This window comes from Oncorhynchus gorbuscha, unplaced genomic scaffold, assembly GCF_021184085.1.
Source record: "Oncorhynchus gorbuscha isolate QuinsamMale2020 ecotype Even-year unplaced genomic scaffold, OgorEven_v1.0 Un_scaffold_6483, whole genome shotgun sequence".
NCBI lineage: Eukaryota > Metazoa > Chordata > Actinopteri > Salmoniformes > Salmonidae > Oncorhynchus > Oncorhynchus gorbuscha.
Genome location: NW_025750070.1, coordinates 1 through 21,001, shown reverse-complemented (window position 1 = coordinate 21,001; position 21,001 = coordinate 1). Strand labels below are relative to the sequence as shown.

Below are 21,001 nucleotides of genomic sequence, written 5' to 3'. Positions count from 1 at the left end.
GGAGTCTGCAAAAGACCTGAGACTGGGACGGAGATTTGTCTTCCAACAAGACAATGATCCAAAACATAAAGCAAAATCTACAATGGAATGGTTCAAAAATAAACATATCCAGGTGTTAGAATGGCCAAGTCAAAGTCCAGACCTGAATCCAATCGAGAATCTGTGGAAAGAACTGAAAACTGCTGTTCACAAATGCTCTCCATCCAGCTGTTTTGCAAGGAGGAATGGGAAAAAATGTCAGTCTCTCGATGTGCAAAACTGATAGAGACATACCCCAAGCGACTTACAGCTGTAATCGCAGCAAAAGGTGGCGCTACAAAGTATTAACTTAAGGGGGCTGAATAATTTTGCACGCCCAATTTTTCCGTTTTTTATTTGTTAAAAAAGTTTGAAATATCCAATAAATGTCGTTCCACTTCATGATTGTGTCCCACTTGTTGTTGATTCTTCACAAAAAAATACAGTTTTATATCTTTATGTTTGAAGCCTGAAATGTGGCAAAAGGTCGCAAAGTTCAAGGGGGCCGAATACTTTCGCAAGGCACTGTATATGCCCATGTATATGCCCATTATGCACAACATTTCTATATGCTATGCAATTGCGTGAGAAAACAGAGTTTTGATGGTCTCTATTAAAAAGAGGAGGCTCCCATTAGCTTTCTATAGGCTGGGCCTACTATAATTATTTCTCAACTTTCCTAATATTAAGCACATTGCTTTCGCAACCGGAGTAGTTTACCTGGCTGGCATGAAAATGAACCCCAGGAAAAACGTCCTCCAGTCGCTATGCAAGTGCATATGGATGCTGTCTTTTTCCCTGCCCCTGTTCCAACAGCTGCATGATAATGTCCCATTCTAAATGAAACTAATGTCACACATATATTATTTAGTATATGTAAAGACAACATTAAATTGATAATAGTCTGATGGGTGAGAATATTATGACTTGTGAATGACGCCATTAGACTGCGTGTGTAATTTCTCGATCACACCGATGGTGTCATTGCATTGTGGTACACCAGAAGTACATTAGTTTCCAATGGAACGCTGCGTTTGCCTTGCAGCATTGCGTTGCAGAAGTAGTTGCAGAGCGTTCTGTGAGGTGTATATGTTGGATTTATCGAACGTATGCATGAAACTATGTTTAGACGGCTTGACAGAAGCGGTAGCAGAAGTTGAATGTTGAACTTTTGTTGCACACATCCCAATGATAATGCGTACTACTTTTGCACAACACACTATCTGTGGTACACCAGAAGTACATTAGTTTCCAATGGAACGCTGCGTTTGCCTTGCAGCATTGCGTTGCAGAAGTAGTTGCAGAGCGTTCTGTGAGGTGTATATGTTGGATTTATCGAACGTATGCATGAAACTATGTTTAGACGGCTTGACAGAAGCGGTAGCAGAAGTTGAATGTTGAACTTTTGTTGCACACATCCCAATGATAATGCGTACTACTTTTGCACAACACACTATCTGTGGGATCAAGGCGTAAGGCAGGATACAGTGCATTAATTTTTGTGACTTTTTGTATCACAACTAAAGTGGCCAAATAACTCTAAGCCTAGTCTATAGGCCCAAGACCCCTGGAACAGGGTTGGAGAGCCCATAGCCTACAGAAACAAGACCCCTGGAACAGGGTTGGAGAGCCCAGAGCCTAGTGTAACAAGACCCCTGGAACAGGGTTGGAGAGCCCAGAGCCTAGTGTAACAAGACCCCTGGAACAGGGTTGGAGAGCCCATAGCCTTCAGAGCCTAGTGAAACAAGACCCCTGGAACAGGGTTGGAGAGCCCATAGCCTTCAGAGCCTAGTGAAACAAGACCCCTGGAACAGGGTTGGAGAGCCCATAGCCTACAGAGCCTAGTGTAACAAGACCCCTGGAACAGGGTTGGAGAGCCCATAGCCTACAGAGCCTAGTGTAACAAGACCCCTGGAACAGGGTTGGAGAGCCCATAGCCTACAGAGCCTAGTGTAACAAGACCCCTGGAACAGGGTTGGAGAGCCCAGAGCCTAGTATAACAAGATCCCTGGAACAGGGTTGGAGAGCCCGTAGCCTACAGGGCCTAGTGTAACAAGACCCCTGAAACAGGGTTGGAGAGCCCAGAGCCTAGTGAAACAAGACCCCTGGAACAGGGTTGGAGAGCCCAGAGCCTAGTGTAACAAGATCCCTGGAACAGGGTTGGAGAGCCCATAGCTTACAGAGCCTAATAAAACAAGACCCCTGGAACAGGGTTGGAGAGCCCAGAGCCTACAGAAACCTAGTGAAACAAGACCCCTGGAACAGGGTTGGCGAGCCCAGAGCCTAGTGTAACAGGACCCCTGGAACAGGGTTGGAGAGCCCATAGCTTACAGAGCCTAATGTAACAAGACCCTTGGAACAGGGTTGGAGAGCCCAGAGCCTAGTGAAACAAGACCACTTGAACAGGGTTGGAGAGTCCAGAGCCTTCAGAGCCTAGTGAAACAAGATCCCTGGAACAGGGTTGGAGAGTCCAGAGCCTAGTGTAACAAGATCCCTGGAATAGAGTTGGAGAGTCCAGAGCCTAGTGTAACAAGACCCCTGGAACAGGGTTGGAGAGCCCATAGCTTACAGAGCCTAGTGTAACAAGACCCCTGGAACAGGGTTGGAGAGCCCAGAGCCTAGTGTAACAAGACCCCTGGAACAGGGTTGGAGAGCCCATAGCTTACAGAGCCTAGTGTAACAAGACCCCTGGAACAGGGTTGGAGAGCCCAGAGCCTAGTGTAACAAGACCCCTGGAACAGGGTTGGAGAGCCCAGAGCCTAGTGTAACAAGACCCCTGGAACAGGGTTGGAGAGCCCATAGCTTACAGAGCCTAGTGTAACAAGACCCCTGGAACAGGGTTGGAGAGCCCAGAGCCTAGTGTAACAAGACCCCTGGAACAGGGTTGGAGAGCCCATAGCTTACAGAGCCTAATGTAACAAGACCCCTGGAACAGGGTTGCAGAGCCTAGTGAAACAAGATCCCTGAAACAGGGTTGGAGAGCCCAGAGCCTAGTGTAACAAGACCCCTGGAACAGGGTTGGAGAGCCCATAGCTTACAGAGCCTAATGTAACAAGACCCCTGGAACAGGGTTGCAGAGCCTAGTGAAACAAGATCCCTGAAACAGGGTTGGAGAGCCCAGAGCCTAGTGTAACAAGAACCCTGGAACAGGGTTGGAGAGCCCAGAGCCTAGTGTAACAAGACCACTTGAACAGGGTTGGAGAGCCCAGAGCCTAGTGAAACAAGATCCCTGGAACAGGGTTGGAGAGCCCAGAGCCTAGTGAAACAAGATCCCTGGAACAGGGTTGGAGAGCCCAGAGCCTAGTGAAACAAGATCCCTGGAACAGGGTTGGAGAGCCCAGAGCCTAGTGAAACAAGATCCCTGGAACAGGGTTGGAGAGCCCAGAGCCTAGTGTAACAAGACCACTTGAACAGGGTTGGAGAGCCCAGAGCCTAGTGAAACAAGATCCCTGGAACAGGGTTGGAGAGCCCATAGCCTACAGAGCCTGGTGAAACATAAGTTCTTATAAACCCTGTCATTGCTCAATCGCCTGTGAAAACAGAGTTTTGACTGGCCACTATTTAAAAGAGGATCCCAGCTTTCTCATGCTGCTATATTTATTCTTAACAGTAAGCACATTAATCCGCTTTGCAACCAGTGTAGCCTACCTGGCATTTTAAAAACCTGTTACATTTTTGGGGGGGTGGGCCATTATATAAATCTGAAGACCAGATACAATTGAGAATAGTCTGATGGGTGAGAATTTTATCAAGTGCTTGTCAAACTATAAATGAGAGCCGGATGAAGTGTGAATGAGAGCCGGATGAAGTGTGAATGAGAGCCGGATGAAGTGTGAATGAGAGCCGGATGAAGTGTGAATGAGAGCCGGATGAAGTGTGTAGCATGCATAAGAGACAGAGTAGAACGCATGCCTTTCATGGGACATCATTAGTTGCATCATGCAGCCTTACAATGTATTAGAAATCACAACATATAGCCTAAGGTTTGTGTCACAAAAAAATGATCCTTTCTACATTCAGCTATATTCAATTGTATTCTTCTTACTATGAAATAATGCCACAGGAATTCTATGCAAATCGTATCTGCGAAATGAACTAGTGTAGCCCACAGCCATTTGGCATAGCCACATCAGGGCCTAACATAAGGATGACTCAGAATTTGCTATTCTGTTCTTCTGAAATTGACTACATTTTCTTCATATCACAATGTTTATTTTGACCTGCTTTAAAAACAATCATAGGCCAGGGATTCCATCTCCAAACTGTGGGGCGCAAGTTGTTTTGTTGTTGTTGAAGGCTTTAAACTTACTCTTGAAAGTTGTGATGGTAGAATGCACCAGGTGGGTAGTGAGTGCATCATCAGTGCATCATCAGTTCCTCTTGTCATGTCAGTCACTACAAACCTTAGAGGATATTTACAACTGATCAGAAATGTCCAGATCAACTAGCCCATGGTATGTTTTTAGCCCATAGATATTGTTGTAAATTTTGTCACCAAATATCACATGAATAGACATTAGACATGGTAAAATGTGTAGACATCCAGGAAATAAACTTTAAACCTACAACATATTCTCTCCACCAAGAAGAGGGGTGTGAACATTTTGTCACGAACAATACTAGTGCCCATAGAAATAGATGTGGGGTGTGTGCCACGCACATGGGGCCCGCGGGATGTTCCTCAATGCTGGAAACGGGGCCCTGAGTGAAAAGGTTTGGGAACCCCTGGTGTAGGCTATATTACATGGATTTATTAGACTCATTACTTAGAACGTAGATGTTCCAAAGGTCAGGATCAGTGGCTTGTAGGTTATGTGTGGAAGCCCAGAGATGCTAAATGTGTTTATGTTCATTAATGGTCAATTACGGTGAGACCGGCAGTTATTTGAATGACAGTTACCAGCTGACAAAATGTCTTGACCACCACAGCCCTAATTAAGAGCAACATGTATTGTATTGAGTATTAGGTTGACTCAAACCTCACTGATCTAGTGTGACGTCTGCAGTGTGATTGTTGCGGTAACCTCTGTTGCGGTCGTTTCAGGTGGAGCTGCGGTCGTACCTCAGTGAACCAGAGCTGCCGGGGATGGGCCGGAGCAGCGTAGGGAGTCTGAGGGGGGCTACCAGACCCCTCCCAAACAAAGGTATCATCAGCTAGCCTGGAATCCAGACCTGGTTGAGGCTTGCATTCCACTCCTCCTTGCCACTTTGTGTATTTTCAGGGGCAGCGGTGCTGTATCAGGGTGGGTTTCCTCCCAAGCATACTGTGACAGTGTTTCCTGTTTCCTGTCCGTCCCAGGTCTGTCAAGCTCATCGTCGCAGCTGAACCCAATCCAACCAATCCAATATTCCCTCCTACGTGACCCTAAGGAGAGGAGTGGCTGGCTCAGCAGGGAGGGTGAGTCACCACACAAAGCCTCGTTCCAAAAGTAGTGCACTATGTAGGGAATAGGCTCTGGTCTAAAGTACTGCACTATGTAGGGAATAGGTTTCTGGTCAAAAGTAGTGCACTATGTAGGGAATAGGCTCTGGTCAAAGTAGTGCACCACACAGGGGATGGAACGAGATATGAGTTACATCCCAAATGGCAACATATTCTCTATATTGGACTAGTAACTGGAAGGTTGCAAGTTCAAATCCCCGAGCTGACACGGTACAAATCTGTCGCTCTGTCCTGAACAGGCAGTTAACCACTGTCTTAGGGGCCGTCATTGAAAATAAGAATTTGTTCTTAACTGACTTAGTTTTAAATAAATGTTTTTAAAAAATAATAATAATATATATATATATAGTGCACAACTTTTGACACAACTCTCAGTGGTCCAAATGTACATTCTTTAAAGCATGTTTCAACTCATTCCACAGAGGGCCGTAGAAAGTGCCTGCAGTTTTTCACTCCACCCCTTGTACTTGATTGATGAATTAAGGTCGCTAATTAGTAAGGAACTCCCTCACCTGGTTCTCTAGGTCTTAATTGAAAGGAAAAAGTTGAATGAGTTTGACACCCCTGCTTTAATGTTTCCTGTAACCATGTATTCCGGTGTAAAATGCACGCTTTTTCTTTGGTGCTGAAACTGTAGTTTTTGGATAAATGTTTATTAATGGGGAAGGAGGAGCCGTTATTGCACGGCTATGGATTCCAAATCCAACTGACATCTCTAACAATCAGACAAGCACAAGTACACAGTAAGCATTTAAGAAGGGATATTTATAAAAGTAGTGAGTGTATTGGTAATACTGAAGCCGACTTCCTTATCGCATTGGAAATAGTGTATTATAAGACAGTTAGACAGACGTCACATTAAATGCTTATTTGATCAAAAACTACAGATTTCAGCACCAAAAAAAAGCTCACATTTACACAGGACAAACATACTTTTGGTCATGTAGTGTATGTGGACACCTGTTCGTCGAACATCTCATTCAAAAATCATGGGCATTAATATGAAGTTGGTCCCCCCTTTGCTGCTATAACAGCCTCCACTCTTCTGGGAGGCTTTCCACTAGATGTTGGAACATTGCTGCGGGCAGTTTCTTCCATTCAGCCACAAGAGCATTAGTGAAGTCGGGCACTAATGTTGGGCGATTAGGCCTGGCTCGCTGTGTGTTCCAATCAAATGTATTCATAAAGGCCTTTTACATCAGCAGATGTCACAAAGTGCTATACAGAAACCCAGCCTAAATCCCCAAACAGAAAGCAATGCCAATGTAGAAGGTGTCTGATGGGGTTGAGGTCTGGGCTCTGTGCAGGCCAGTCAAGTTCTTCCACACCGATCTCGACAAACCATTTATGTATGGACCTTGCTTTGTGCACGTGGACTTGCTCGGCCATGGAAACTCATTTGATGAAGCTCCCGACGAACCGTTCTTATGCTGACGTTGCTTCCAGAGGCAGTTTTGTTTTTGGTATTTTATTAGGATCTCCATTAGCTGTTGGAAACTTTCCTCTAGGCTCAAATTAAAGATATGACAGACGGGAGTGGCTATAGAGTCAGCTACCATCCTCAGTAGCTTTCTATCTAAGTTGTCAATGCCAGGAGGTTTGTCATTATTGATTGATAATAATCATTTTTCCACCACACTAACTTTACAAAATTCTAACTTGCAATGCTTTTCATTCATTATTAGTTTTTTTTATGCATGAATAAGATTGCTCACTGTTCATTGTTGGCATTTCCTGCTTAAGTTTGTCTACTTTGCCAATGAAGTAATCATTAAAATAACTGGAACTCTGTAGTGAGTGTTGCATCCAAGGACAGACAATTTCTACATGCTTCAGCACTCGGCGGTCCCACCACTTTGCAACTGAGCCGTTGTTGCTCATAGACGTTCCCACTTCACAATAACAGCACTTACAGTTGACCGGGGCAGCTCTGGCAGGGCAGAAATTTGACGAACTGACTTGTTGGAAAGGTGCCGTCCTGTGACGGTGCCACATTGAAAGTCACTGAGCTCTTCTGTAAGGCCATTCTACTGCCCATGTTTGTCTATGGAGATTGCATGGCTGTGTGATCGACTTTATACACCTGTCAGCAACGGGCGTGGCAAAAATAGCAGAATCCTCTAATTTGAAGTGGCGTCCACAGACTTTTCTATATTTAGTGTAAGTACAAGGACATTTTTACAAAGTATCTATTGACAGCGACTCAATATAGTTAAAGGTGCAGTCCGCCCACACTCGTCGCTAGTCAACTTCTATTGTACTTGTACATTGTGGAGTTGAGAAACTCGCTATCTTGTCCTAAGACTAAATACTGAATTTGTGTTGAAGATGCGTCTGTTTTTTCCTTTGTTTTTACTGTCTTCCTTTACCTCTCCTTCCTTTCTCCCCTTCATATCACATTTCTATGGCACTACCCATCTCATATCTCTTTCACTATGTTTCTCTCACTCACCACTATCTCCTCTCTCACAATTTGTCCCAGAGAGACCTAAGAGTGCCTTGGAGCAGCTGTACTCTTCTGACCAGCAGCCCAGTCTCTGGCCCAGGCCCCCGGAGCCGCATGAGTGCTGAGGAGCAGCTGGAGCTGCATAGAAGAGACACACCAGAGGGACCTGGTCCGCGAGCGCAAGAGGAACCTCAGCCAGGGGAGAACGTCACACCACCACCCATCGGTTTCCTCATCCACTACCAGGCCTCTCTCCCTCCACTGACCTGGGCTCAGTACGTCCCTCCCTAACCACGCAGCAGAAGCAGGGGCACTCACTGCCACTGTCACGCCCCCCTGCCGAACCCTCACATAGGAGCCACCGCCACAAGCAGGCCTGAACATGCTAAACGGCTTATTTTAACACCATTCTCCCACTCTCTCCCCCATGTAACCAATGGCAGTAACATTAGTAAAATTAGCATCATGCTAAGGGTCGGTGGGGCTGGTGCAAGCCGGAGCTAGCTAGGCTGGGCTGCAGAGCAGTCAGACTGGGCGTGGTGGAGGCCGCTTGGGACTAGAGGGGGATATCTGTCAGAGATGGACTGTAAGACAGCGCCTGTTCCCATATCAAGGTGTAGGGGTTGAGCTTGACCCCAACATTTGTGCCCCTGTATGTTACCTCACTGACACACTGAATGTATATCAAGGAGAAGAGGTGGGCATCTCTGCCTTTCCCTCCCTCTCTGTCACAAGAGAAGAAAAGGCCATTCTATGTACATTTACATTTCTGTACATATACATTTTTATTAATTTACTGAAGGATATTTTCAGTAGCCTATACATTTGTAAAGTTATATTTTATAGAGATTTATGAAATGGGATGGGAAATGTGTACCATGTTTGAACAAATCAACGAGGAAGTGGTACAAATCATTACCAAACGTCCCTGCTCCCTCAGTCATTACTTAAACGCCCCTGCTCCTCAGTCATTACCAAACGTCCCTGCTCCCCAGTCATTACGAAACGTCCCTGCTCCTCAGTCATTACCAGTCCCTGCTCCCTCAGTCATTACCAAACGCCCCTGCCCTCAGTCATTACCAAACATACCTGCTCCCTCAGTCATTACCAAACGTCCCTGCTCCTCAGTCACTAAACGTCCCTGCTCCTCAGTCATTACCAAACATCCCTGCTCCCTCAGCTTCGTCACTAAACGTCCTTGCTCCCTCAGTCATTACGAACGCCCCTGCTCCCCTCAGTCATTACCAAACGCCCCTGCTCCCTCAGTCACTAAACGCCCTGCTCCCCAGTCACAAACATACCTTGCTCCCTCAGTCATTACCAAACGCCCCTGCTCTCTCAGTCATTACCAACCCCTGCCTCTCACCAAACGTCCCTTGCTCCCTCAGTCAGCTTACCAAACGTCCCATGCCCTCAGTCATTACCAAACATACCTGCTCCTCAGTCATTACCAAACATACCTGCTCCTCAATGATTACCAAACGTCCCCTGCTCCTCAACTTACCAAACATACCTGCTCTCAATCATTACCAAACATACCTGCTCCCCTTTAATCATTACCAAACATACCTGTTCTCAATCATTACTAAACGTACCTGTCCCTCAATGACACTAAACGTCCCTGCTCCCTCAATGATTACCAAATGTCCCTGCTCCCTCAATCATTACCAAACATACCTGCTCCTCCCTCAATCATTACCAAACATACCTGCTCCCCAATCAGTTACCAAATATACCTGTTCTCAATCTTTACCAACATAATTACTCCCTCAATCTTACCAAACATACCTGCTCCCTCAATCATTACCAAACATACCTGCTCCCTCAATCATTACCAAACATATACCTGCTCCTCAATCATTACCAAACATATACCTGCTCCTCAATCTTTAGCATTACACGAATGAATCTACGAAAGTGCCTTTTTTGCTGAGGAATCATTTTTCTTCTCACAAAATTGCCCATCAACTCACTTTTTCCACCCTGGTTGTCTTATGGCGTACTATGGCTACCACAGAATCAGATTAATTGAGCCTATGATCGTCAAAAGACGAGAGACATCACATTACAAAGTCTAATATATTATCTAACACACAATCTTGACCAGATTGCTATGAGCTCATCAATAATAGCTTCAAACTCCTAATTGCATTACTGATCAGCCTTGTGTTCCCAGCTCCTACTTACAGTTGGCAATACTTACTTCATCAGCTTTTGCTGGTTACGGAGTTTTATTTTGTAGTTCTTCACCATAATAGCCAGAGTTTACACTACTACTTATTTTAGATTCTCTTTAGGTCATTTGAATCTGCTCATCTTATACCACACCATGCCATATTAAACAGTCTCTTATTCACACCATTTAGTTGGTGCTACATCAACATTAGCACAGCCTCTTTAAGACCACAACAAAGACGTTTCTATTTGGCTGTGGTTGACCGCAAACGGTCCACTTTCAAGGTCATAGTGAGCGAGTACTCCAGTCTGAGTACCTTTAATTGGCCTATTTTATCTTATTCACTGCAGATGAAAGGACAGGAAAGGGATAAGCAAATGGCTGCCGAAAGCCTACCATCAAGGCAGGTGTAAATTCCACCATATTTCTTTCACCCATCCCAATTTGTTTTAAATCAGCAAGGATGTGAAAATAGCACAAAGGAAGGGAAATAATGGACAGCTCATTGTTAAGTGAATCTGTAAAACGAAAAATCACAACTCCTACACTTGTTATATTCTAATGTAGAGATCTGCACTCGAGAATAAAGTAACGTTGTTTCAAAAAATCTCTTCTGGCTGTGTTTTTCCATTTGGCAGGGGGTTTGATGAGTATGTATGCATGCATTTTCCCTGTGATTTTTCTCCGACCACCGAGCACAATGACGCATGTGATGCACTTTCTCCTCACAGCATGGGAATACATTCTGATGAGGCCTACACACTGCAGTGGGAATTATGCACGCATGGGTTTCTAGAGCTGGGCACAAACAAATACACTTACAGTACACACACTGTCATACAAACAGTTATTTACTCAAAACACAAATGTGTTTATGGGTTTGGAAAAGCAAAGGAGAGTGTGTGGGTTTGTGGTCACAGGTTAATCAATATTGTTTGGTGGTTGTTTCTGATGATGTAATTCATCTAATTTCCTCATGAAACCAGGAAAACAAAAAATACAATGATAGTTTTTATTTTCAGAAATACATTTTTTCTTTTGATATACACTACCGTTCAAAAGAAGAAGGTCTTTGTTTCTGGCCATTTGAGCCTGTAATCGAACCCACAAATGCTTATGCTCCAGATACTCAGCAAGTCCAAATAAGATCAGTTTTATTGTTTCTTTAATCAGCACAACTGTTTTTCAGCTGTGCTAACATAATTGCAAAAGGGTTTTCTAATGATCAGTTAGCCTTTTAAAATGCTAACTTGGATTAGCTAACACAACGTGCCATTGAACGAGGAGTGATGGTTGCTGATAATGGGCCTCTGTACGCCTATAGATATTTCATTAAAAATCAGCTTTTTCCATCTACAATAGTCATTTACAACATTAACAATGTCTACTCAGTATTTCTGATCAATTTGATGTCATTTTAAATGGACAAAAAATTTGCTTTTTTTTTTCTTTCAAAACAAGGACATTTCTAAGGGACCCCAAACTTTTGAAAGGTAGTATGTCAACAGTCCTTCCTCCAAAGGACCATTCTAAGGATTAAAGTTTGTGAAAATCTCATCATTAAATAATGGTATTCATGGTATTTTTTTGCCCTGGTTTAGTGGTCAGATACAATGGGCCTTTAAAATGTTCTTCCTAGGGCCCCGAAATGTTATTTTTCTGGCCATGCACTGCGGAAGTCATAGTAAAACTCCTTGTATGTTTTTTATTTTTTATTTTATCTCACTCGAGTTGTGTGTTATGCAGGGGGGTCCCTGATGAATTTGCTATCACAAAGGGGTCCCAGGCCCCAAACAGTTTCAGAACTCTCTAGTGGTCAGATACAAACTGTTGTTTGTCCCCCTAGTGGAGGCGAGAGCAGCAGGACTTTGATTTGCAGCAGGAGCAGAAAGCTCAGGTGGTGGAGCGACTGGGTGCCGAGGCCAGAGCGACGAGGGGCACAGAGAGCTGAAGGAAAGGAGAGGATCCAATCAGATGAGTGGCTCACGGTGATGGCCACGCCCATGAGGGGGACTGACATGGAGCCCCTCGATACGACCTGAACCTCAGTCGTGAGGTAATGTTCATGAATGGCTAATCAATTTTCTCCTATCAACCCTCTTATTGATGAATATTATGCCTGTACACATAAGTGGTTAAAAAGGGGAAGTTTAGTATTTTACCTCACCTTAAAAGTAGTCTATGGGCCTGGAGAAACTGTAATCCATCCTTCTTTAAACAGCCACTACAAACTGTATAATACCGAACATCCCCTTTACGACTATGCAGTTGTGGATGGTTTTGATTTAGAGGCTAGCCTGAGGCTCATACTACTTACCATTCACCACATACACAATTAAGATACAAAATGCAAAGTGAACTAATGCTTTCAACTACAGTCACATAACCTTGTTTTTGTAGAACCTTATAGCTATGCTGAACCGCAAAGTTTGAATTTATCTGACCCCAACAGTATGACCATTTACAGTGCCTACTGAAAGTATTCACACCCCTAGACTTTTTCCACATTTTGTTGTGTTACAGCCTGCATTTTTAAAATGATCAAATGTAGATGTTGTCACTGGCCTACATTCAATACCACATAATGTCAAAGTGGAATTGTGTGGAAAAAGTGGAAATCTTTACAAATTGATTAAAAATTAAAAGCTGAAATGTCTTGAGTTAATAAGTTGCATGGACTCACTCTGTGTGCAATAATAGTCTTTCACATGATTGTTGAATGATTACCTCACACATGATATTATATGTCAAATCCCTTAGTCGAGCAATGATTTTCAAACAGAGATTCAACCACAAAGACAAGGGAGGTTTTCCAATGCCTCGCAAAGGAAGGCAACTATTGGTAGAAGAAGAAAACAACTGACATTGAATATCCCTTTGAGGATGGTGAAGTTATTAATTACACTTTGGATGGTGTGTCAATACACCCAGTCACTACAAAGATAAAGGCGTCCTTCCTAACTCAGTTGCTGGAGAGGAAGGAAACTGCTCAGGGATTTCACCATGAGGCCAATGGTGACTTTAAAACAGTTACATAGTTTAATGGCTGTTATAGGAGAGAGCTGAGGATGGATCAATAACATTGTAGTTACTCAACAATACTAACCTAAATGACAGAATAAAAAGAAAGAAGAAATATGTGGCAAAGAAATTAGCTTTATGTCCTGAATAGAAAGCATTATGTTTGAGGCAAATACAATACAACACATCACTGTGTACCATGCTTCATATTTCCAAGCATGATGGTGGCTGCATCATATTCTGGGTATGTTTGTCATCGGCAAGGACTAAGGAGTTTTTTAGGATAAAAATAAATGGAAATAGAGCTAAGCACAGGCAATATCCTAAAGGAAATCCTGGTTCAGTCTGCTTTCCAACAGGTACAGAGAGACTTACCCAGAAATACTCACAGCTGTAATCGCAGCGGAAGGTGATTCTAACATATGTTGACTCATGGGTGTGAATACTTATGTAAATGAGATATTTCTGTATTTAATTTTCTATACATTTGCCAGCATTTCAAAAAATATGTTTTCACTTTGTCATAATGGGTTATTATGTACATGGGTGAGGGAAAAGTACATGTAATCCATTTTGAATTCAGGCTGTAATAACAAAATGTGGAATAAGTCAAGGGTATGAATACTTTCTGAAGGCACTGTAAACGGATGATTTCTGAATGTTGTTCTAAGCCTTAAATTGCAATTCCGCCACTTTTCAACCTCCTATTCATTATCTACAGCACCAAACCAGTGTCTACTGAAAGAAGTACGTTTCTATGATCTGTGGTTAAAAAGAGAAGAAGAAAAGCCCTAAAAAAATGCTTCTCTGTGACATCACAGGGCAGGGTATTGTCTTGCTCCCCACTTCACCACCAATCTGTGTTTTTGAAAATCACCTTTCTTAAAATGTTTAAACTTTTGATGATGTCATCGGGTAGAATTCTTTTACTCAAATGTTTTCTTCTAAAAACTTAGAATTGCGCCGTTTTCACTTATGTAGACACTGGTATTGTGCTGGAGATTATGAAATGAGTTTGAAAAGTGTTGGAATTGCACTTTAATATGGATGTGTTGGTTGACTGGATGTCTATGACTGGATGTCTATGATTGGTGTATGTAGCTGTCCAAGCCCCAGAAGGTGCCTATCTCAGAGCGCTATGTGGAGTCAGACCCCGGGGAGCCTCTGAGCCAGGAGCAGATGGAGGAGCGTCAACGCAGAGCAGAACGCATAAGAAACATCCTGGACAAATCCAAGTACTCTTGACTTAGTTTCATAAAAATATTTATTTTAGAACTTTTTATTACAAAAGAAATTCAGTCGTTCAAAAACAAAACTAAGGCAAATTTAGAGTGATCTGGCAGATTCTTGATAAGAAATAGTAGTTTGTTTGTGAGAAATCTGGGTACTTCTTATTGGGAGAAGAAAACATATCACAAACATTGTAATGTCCCTAATCCTGGGTCTCTGGGTCCACAGGATCCACTGTTGGGTTGTGGCTGATTCAATCCCAGTTGTGACTTAAAATGGAGTCCTAGCTTAAAACTTAAGCTAACTACAAAAACTTTAGAACATAACACAAAAAAGTGATCGCAAACATTGTGTACGTCCCAGAGCCTATTCCCTACATAGTGCACTACTTTTGACCAGTACCTATTCCCTACATAGTGCACTACTTTTGACCAGTGCCTATTCCCTACATAGTGCATTACTTTTGACCAGAGCCTATTCCTACATAGTGCATTACTTTTGACCAGTGCCTATTCCCTACATAGTGCACTACTTTTTGACCAGTGCCTATTCCCTACATAGTGCACTACTTTTGACCAGAGCCTATTCCCTACATAGTGCACTACTTTTGACCAGAGCCTATTCCCTACATCGTGCATTACTTTTGACCAGTGCCTATTCCCTACATCAGTGCATGACTTTTGACCAGAGCCTATTCCCTACATAGTGCATTACTTTTGACCAGAGCCTATTCCCTACATAGTGCATTACTTTTGACCAGTGCCTATTCCCTACATAGTGCATTACTTTGACCAGAGCCTATTCCCTACATAGTGCATTACTTTTGACCAGAGCCTATTCCCTACATAGTGCATTACTTTTGACCAGAGCCTATTCCCCTACATAGTGCATTACTTTTGACCAGAGCCTATTCCCTACATCGTGCATGACTTTTGACCAGAGCCTATTCCCTACATAGTGCATTACTTTTGACCAGAGCCTATTCCCTACATAGTGCATTACTTTGACCAGAGCCTATTCCCTACATAGTGCATTACTTTTGACCAGAGCCTATTCCCTACGCAGTGCATTACTTTTGACCAGAGCCTATTCCCTACGCAGTGCATTACTTTTGACCAGAGCCTATTCCCTACGCAGTGCATTACTTTTGACCAGAGCCTATTCCCTACGCAGTGCATTACTTTTGACCAGAGCCTATTCCTACGCAGTGCATTACTTTTGACCAGAGCCTATTCCTACGCAGTGCATTACTTTTGACCAGAGCCTATTCCCTACGCAGTGCATTACTTTTGACCAGAGCCTATTCCTACGCAGTGCATTACTTTTGACCAGAGCCTATTCCCTACACAGTGCATTACTTTTGACCAGAGCCTATTCCCTACGCAGTGCATTACTTTTGACCAGAGCCTATTCCCTACGCAGTGCATTACTTTTGACCAGAGCCTATTCCCTACGCAGTGCATTACTTTTGACCAGAGCCTATTCCCCCTACGCAGTGCATTACTTTTGACCAGAACCTATTCCCCTACGCAGTGCATTACTTTTGACCAGGAACGAATTGGTAGGGAAAAGGTTCCATTTGGGACGCAGACTGTACTTCCTTTGGATTTCGGCCTCTCTTTTTTCCTCATGTTTGTACTCCCACCTGTGTGTCAGTGTTCAGAACACACATCCGTCGTCTGCGTGGCTGTCCCCTGGACTTTACTGATCTGACCTAGCCATGCAGCAGCAGAAGAGGATTATGAATGTGTCTCACGCCTTGGCCTCTGAAGCCTCCATCAAGAGCAAGCAGTTCACAGGTCAGCTCATACACACACACATGGACACGTGTAAAAACACACGTAAAAACATACACACTACATATACACTCAGTGGCCAGGCAGACAGGCATCAAGGCATTCAGTTACTGTTCGATGGAACGTTAGAATGGGCAAAACGAGGACCTAAGCGACTTTGAGGCAAATAACGTCACAGTACAACATTGGTGTGCAGAATGGCATCTTGGAACGCACAACTCATCGATCCTAGTCACGGATGGGCTATTGCAGCAGGCGACCTACCGGGGTTCCACTGCTATCAGCTGAAAGCAAGTAGAAACGGCTCAGGTGGGCGATCACAACACTGGACAAATGAGGAGTGGTAAAAACATTGCAGTGGTGTAATGTTGTGGGGAATGATTTTCCTGGCACATGTTAGGTCCCTTGATACCAATTGAGCAATGTTTACATACTCGAGGCAAAGGTTGTCCGACCCAGTACTAGATGGGTGTACAGTGGGGCAAAAAAGTATTTAGTCAGCCACCAATTGTGCAGGTTCTCCCACTTAAAAAGATGAGAGGCCTGTAATTTTCATCATAGGTACACTTCAACTATGACAGACAAAATTTGAAAAATAATCCAGAAAATCACATTGTAGGATTTTTTAATGAATTTATTTGCAAATGATAGTGGAAAATAAGTATTTGGTCAACAACAAAAGTTTATCTCAATACTTTGTTATATACCCTTTGTTGGCAATGACAGAGGTCAAACATTTTCTGTAAGTCTTCACAAGGTTTTCACACACTGTTGGTGGTTTTGGCCCATTCCTTCATGCAGACCTCCTCTAGAGCAGTGATGATTTGGGGCTGTTGCTGGGCAACACGGACTTTCACCTCCTCCAAAGATTTTCTATGGGGTTAAGATCTGGAGACTGGCTAGGACACTCCAGGACCTTGATATGCTTCTTAAGAAGCCACTCCTTCATTGCCCGGGCGGTGTGTTTGGGATCATTGTCATGCTGAAAGACCCAGCCACGTTTCATCTTTAATGCTCTTGCTGATGGAAGGAGGTTTTCACTCAAAATCTCACGATACATGGCCCCATTCATTCTTTCCTTTACACGGATCAGTCGTCCCTGGTCCGTTTGCAGAAAAAAACATCCCCAAATCATGATGTTTCCACCCCCATGCTTCACAGTAGGTATGGTGTTCTTTGGATGCAACTCAGCATTCTTTGTCCTCCAAACACAACGAGTTGAGTTTTTACCAAAAAGTTATATTTTGGTTCATCTGACCATATGACATTCTCCCAATCTTCTTCTGGATCATCCAAATGCTTTCTAGCAAACTTCAGACTGGCCTGGACATGTACTGGCTTAAGCAGGGGGACACGTCTGGCACTGCAGGATTTGAGTCCCTGGTGGCGTAGTGTGTTACTGATGGTAGGCTTTGTTACTTTGGTCCCAGCTCTCTGCAGGTCATTCACTAGGTCCCCCCGTGTGGTTCTGGGATTTTTGCTCACCGTTCTTGTGATCATTTTGACCCCACGGGGTGAGATCTTGCGTGGAGCCCCAGATCGAGGGAGATTATCAGTGGTCTTGTATGTCTTCCATTTCCTAATAATTGCTCCCACAGTTGATTTCTTCAAACCAAGCTGCTTACCTATTGCAGATTCAGTCTTCCCAGCCTGGTGCAGGTCTACAATTTTGTTTCTGGTGTCCTTTGACAGCTCTTTGGTCTTGGCCATAGTCGAAAGTGTGACTGTTTGAGGTTGTGGACAGGTTTCTTTTATACTGATAACAAGTTCAAACAGGTGCCATTAATACAGGTAATGAGTGGAGGACAGAGGAGCCTCTTAAAGAAGAAGTTACAGGTCTGTGAGAGCCAGAAATCTTGCTTGTTTGTATGTGACCAAATACTTATTTTCCACCATAATTTGCAAATAAATTCATAAAAAATCCAACAATGTGATGTTCTGGATTTGTTTTCTCATTTTGTCTGTCATTGAAGTGTACCTATGATAAACATTACAGGCCTCATCTTTTAAATGGGAGAACTTGCACACTTGGTGGCTGACTAACTACTTTTGCCCCACTGTACCTAATACACTCAGTGTATATACTACACAGTGTACACACACACAGTCTATACACACAGACTACTCTATGCATGCTGTACACACACAAACACACCTTTTTCCCACTGAACTGCCTACAGTATATTTGATCCCTCCTTCATAAAACACTCTAATATAGCTATAGATCACATATGTCAGAGTCAAGGCCCGCGGGCCACATCCGGCCCGCGAGAAGGTTTTACGGCCCCTGGGATGATCTGATTTATTATTAGAACCGCCCGCAGACCGCAGCAAGCCGGCAGCCCGCAGATCTTTTACACGCACCAATACTACATTTCCCACAATGCAACGGTGATGCACCGAGCAGTAGGCTGCTTCATTTCAATATTTATTGGCACAGCAGTTGTCAGCATCACAGTAAAATTAACTTTCAGATACCCATCAAAAATGGCAAACGGAAGGTGGACACTGAGAACCGGGGGTTTCAAACAAGGTGGGAGTCGGAGTATTTGTTCACGGAGGTAGCTGGAAAACCTGTGTGTCTTCTGTGTGGAGAAAGTGTGGCGGTACTGAAAGAGTATAATCTGAGACGACATTATGAAACGAAACACGCGGACAAAAACAAGAATATGGACATGGAACAAAAAGGCTACAAAAGGCAGAGGAATTAAACGAGGCCTCAAATCTCGACAGGCTCTGTTCAAAAGCCAAATCACAAGGCCAGGCTGCTGTAAAGGCCAGTTTTATTTTGGCAGAAGAGATCGCTAAATCAGCCAGCCCGGCCATTTACGGAGGGGGATTTAATCAAAAACTGCATGATTAAAGTTTGTGACGAAGTTTGCCCAGAAAAAGGCAACTCTTTTTAAATGTGAGTCTGAGCAGAAACACCATTGCCGTAGAGAGTAGACCAGTTTGTCCATCAATCTAAAAAGAGCAGCTTGTGAAAAAGGGAAAAGATTTCATTGCATATTCCTTGGCTGTGGATGAGAGCACCGACATTTCTGACATTGCCCAGTTGTCAATTTTCATCCGCGAGGGACTCCAGCCAAAGCGTGACAGAGGAGTTTTGGCTTTACGTCCTATGCATGGCACAACTATTGGCATGATTTGTATGAAGAGGTGTCAAGATGTGTAAATGAGATGGAGCTGCCTTGGGAAAAACTCTCGGGTTTGACAACCGACGGAGCACCTGCGATGTGTGGACACAGGAGCGGACTGGTGGAGAAGATACGGGGAAAAGATGCAAGAGGAAACGCGACAGGTGAGCTGACAGCTTATCATTGTATCATACACCAGGAAGCGCAGCGGTAAAGCCTTGAAAATGGAACATGTAATGAGCATCATCACGCGCACAGTTAACCTTTATCAGAGCCAAAGGTTTGAATCACCGCCAGTTCAAGGCATTTCTGACGGAGTTAGAAACGGAGCATGGTGATTTGCCTTATCACACAGAGGTGCGATGGCTAAACCAGGGAAAGGTGCTTCAAAGATGTTTCGAGCTTCGTGAGGAGATTTGTCTGTTCTTGGACAGCAAAGGGAAAGACACAACACAACTCCGAGACGAAATGTTTCTGTGTGAAATGGCTTTTCTGTGTGACATTACAGTCATCTGAATGCAATGAACCTGTAGCTGCAGGGTCGGGATCGTGTCATCTCTGATATGTACAGTACAGTGAAGGCATTTAAACCAAACTGACTCTGTGGGAGACGCAGATGCGGAAAGAAAATTTGAGCCACTTTCCCAGCTGCCAGACCATGAAAGAGAAGCTCTCTACCAGTGCGTTCCGAGCGCACAGTTGGCTGATAAAATAGGTATGCTTGCCGCTGACTTTCGACGCGATTTGCTGACTTTTGAAGCACAAAAAAGCAGGTGGAACTGCTCGGTAACCCATTTGCTGTTGACGTGGAAAGCTCACCAAACCTCCAAATGGAGTTGATTGACCCTCCAATGCAATGATGCACTGAGGGCAAAATATGCGGCAGTGGGTGCTGCGGAGTTAAGCCCGTTTCCTCCCCGACACAATGCCCCAGCTGCGCATCCAGGCTGCTCAAACGTTGTCTATGTTTGGCAGCACATACCTGTGAAACAACTGTTTTCTTTGATGAACTTGAACAAAACATCACACGAAGTCGACTTACTGCTGAACACCTCCACTCAATTCTGAGGATTTCCTCAGCTCAGAGCCTTACCCCGAACATTGATGAACTTGTGGAAAGATGGGACACCACCAAGTATCACCCTCAACCTCAAACAAGTGAACATTACTGTGCAATCACATATTTAGAGTTTTACTCCAGTTCAAGTTTAAAAGTTAAAGTTTAATATTTGTTTTCACTGCATGTTACTTCTCCTTAAACAAAGTGTTGTTTTTGATTAATAGATTTTTGCACTTTATTTTATTGTATTTCAATCCAATTATATTTTAAAAATATTTCAGTTGAGTGGATGATAGAAAATTGCTATTATTGTTTTTTTCTTTGAAGTAAATTTAGCCCACTTTTGCTAAAATAGAAAATATAGGCTACTGATGGTGCCTTGAATACCGGTTTCTTTCATTTAATGTTCATGTTATGGGGATTTTTATATAAAGGAAATTTGTCTTTTGTGTCTGTTGAAAATTAAAGATTACTGACAGAGCCATAAGAAAATATTGCTTTATTTATCTGATCATATTGGAATATATTTGTTAGGTTTTCAGTAGGTTCAATTAGGTTCACTAGACTATATGCGTCATTTAAAAAAGTTTCAATGAACATTCGAACAGTCCGGCCCTCGGCTTGTAGCTAAATTTTTTATTTGGCCCTCCGTCCATTTGACTTTGACACCCCTG

At 43.5% G+C, this 21,001-nt stretch overlaps 1 long non-coding RNA gene across 1 annotated transcript; it reads left to right on the top strand.

Moving 5' to 3' along the window:
• The first annotated feature begins 12,115 nt into the window (after positions 1 to 12,115).
• LOC124029472 lies at positions 12,116 to 16,028 on the top strand. The gene is made up of 3 exons (XR_006837776.1): positions 12,116 to 12,139; positions 14,206 to 14,339; positions 15,991 to 16,028. It is a non-coding gene; the product is annotated as an uncharacterized LOC124029472 (long non-coding RNA).
• The last annotated feature ends 4,973 nt before the right edge of the window (positions 16,029 to 21,001 follow it).